Genomic DNA, 2,534 nt, shown 5'->3' with positions numbered 1-2,534 from the left:
TGAGAGAACCCACTAGTGAAATCTACAGCCCTCGAGTCTATTCTTCATCATATTTGCTTTTCGATCTATTATTTGCCACTTTTATTTTCAGATCTATTATTCCAAAAACCCAAAAATACCTTGCTGCTCTTTTTATTTGCATCTTTTATTTCGCGTTTTATCAAGATCTATTTATCCAATCTATCACAATTTTATCCCATCAACTTGACAATTTCTGGTGCCGTTACCCGAAGAAGGGATTGACAACCCCTTATACGCGTCGGGTTGCAAGTATTTATTCTTTGTGTGCAGGTACTGCTGGCATAGAGTTGCTTGGTTCTCTTACTGGATTGATACCTTGGTTTCATAACTGAGGGAAATACCTACCGTAGCTATGCTGCATCATCCCTTCCTCTTTCGGGAAATACCGACGTAGTTCAAGCGACATCAAAAGGAATTTCTGGTGCTGTTGCCGGGGAGACATCATTAGCATCTATCAGGTTCCTAATCACAAATCTCATCTCCTTGCAATTTACATTATTTGCCATTTGCCTCTCATTTTCACCCCCACTTCTAAAATGTTTTTGCGAAAAACACAAAAATATTTGCCTTTTATTTTCCTTCTTTATGTTTGACTGTTTGCTTGTTTTCTTTTTTGCTATGTTTGCTTGTGTTGCCATGTGCCTTCTATTTTCTTGCATCTTCGTTTGCTAAAAATCTAATGATATGGATCCTCATCCACTTGCTAATCTTTTAAAAGATCCAATAATGATGAACCAATTGCTAGTGATTTGAGTGCACTAGATTATCTTTACGAAGTTTTGCTTGAAATTCGTGAATCTGAAAATTGTGATGAAGTGCTAAAAGAAGAAACTTATGAAGTGATTCATGATAGCTCCTTGACTGAAAAGCATGATTGCAATGGTACTACTATAAATTCTATTAATGTCAATTGTGCTAATAATATGCAATACCCCACTACTGCAGGATGCTGCTAATGCGACACTACAATCAAAGACCCTTCGACAAAACTGTGTGCGATGCAATAATCGCAAACGGTCATGTAAAAAACTCGTCAAAAGATGCAAAATGTTTGCGATGACGGATGCATCAAACATGGTTCAGAATTTAGTTGCATGTGCGATGCGGGGCATAAGGTTCAGTTCAAGGAACTGTTTGCAATGAGGCAGAACAAAAGAAACGTGCAGCCAGATGAAGGCATGTGTGATACACGACATATGTTTACTCCGATAAACTGTTTGTGATGAGGCAGAACAAAAAAAATGGGCAGCCAAATCAAGGTGTGTGCGATAGAGGGAAACAGTTCACTCGGATGAACTCTTTGTGTTGAGCCAAGATAACAGAAACGGTTCAATTTAACAAGATATGTGTGATACGCGGTAAACCTGTCTGTAATCAGAAATGTGTGCGAAGACGGATGATAACATAGACGATTGCTGCTAATAAGACATGTGTGTTGTGCATTGGGATTGCTACAGAACGACAACACACACACACACACACACACACACACACTTATGAGGACATGGTTGCATAACCAAATTAAACATCCAATCACATATGTGGCTACTACACACATGACATTTGCACACACCAAAGTAAACTATTACATGCATAATCACATAGGTGGCTACTACACAGACGACATTTCCACACACAAAAGTCAACTGTATATTACATGCATAATTAACTAGGATAAACGATAATCTTATCATCATCTACTTCTTGTGACGCTTGTCGCTACTGCTCTGCTTATGGCTCGATCCGGCCTCGTCGATTTCTGTAACGAGGCACTTCGTCATGTCAACGATCCACCTGTGCATCTCGTAGCATGTGTACACGCTCTTGGTCGGGAACCCGAGGTGAGGTTCATCCAGTTGTCACATCCAGGCCCCGTGCGAGGATACAAGACGTGTTGTGTTCGCATCCTGCTTCAGCTTTTCGTAGTATGGGTCGATGATGGACAAGACGAGTTCAACCAGGGAGTCCTTCTTCATGCTTCCCCGGACCCTGTAGTGCTAACGGATTTCGACAAGGTTCATGCAAGCCAAGCCCGTAACCCTGAGCGCTTTTACATCGTCTGTGTTTCTACCGTAGCGAACTTGTAGTCGCTGCTATTGACAAACCTGGCAAAACGATCACAAGGCTTTGTGGCCATGCAGTTGTGGTAGATGAGGTCATGATGGCGCATGCACAACTGGGCGATGGCAACCTTCTGATCTATGTTGGGACAACTACCGGTGTACTAGAGGTCGATGCCGACCACCTTTACTTGTCTCGAGCAAGAAATTGCTCAACGGTGTTGATGTAATCGTCCACCACGGCCGGGTCAATGGTGTAAACCACTGAGAGATCCGTCTCCCTCACGTGGGTCTCCACTTTATGCTTGCCGAACTCCATTGGAGCGACGCTAGACATCTCCTCTCTATGTGTCATCGTGGGTGTGCTTGTTGTGTTGTCGGGCGCGATCGAAAGGTTGAAGAGACTAAGGTTATCATGACCGTGGGAATTAAGGGGGAAGCTGGACGGCTTGG

This window comes from Triticum aestivum, chromosome 7A (assembly GCF_018294505.1).
Source record: "Triticum aestivum cultivar Chinese Spring chromosome 7A, IWGSC CS RefSeq v2.1, whole genome shotgun sequence".
In the NCBI taxonomy this organism is placed as follows: domain Eukaryota; kingdom Viridiplantae; phylum Streptophyta; class Magnoliopsida; order Poales; family Poaceae; genus Triticum; species Triticum aestivum.
The sequence above is the reverse complement of the archived record's forward strand: the minus strand, read 5'-3'. Positions refer to the sequence as shown.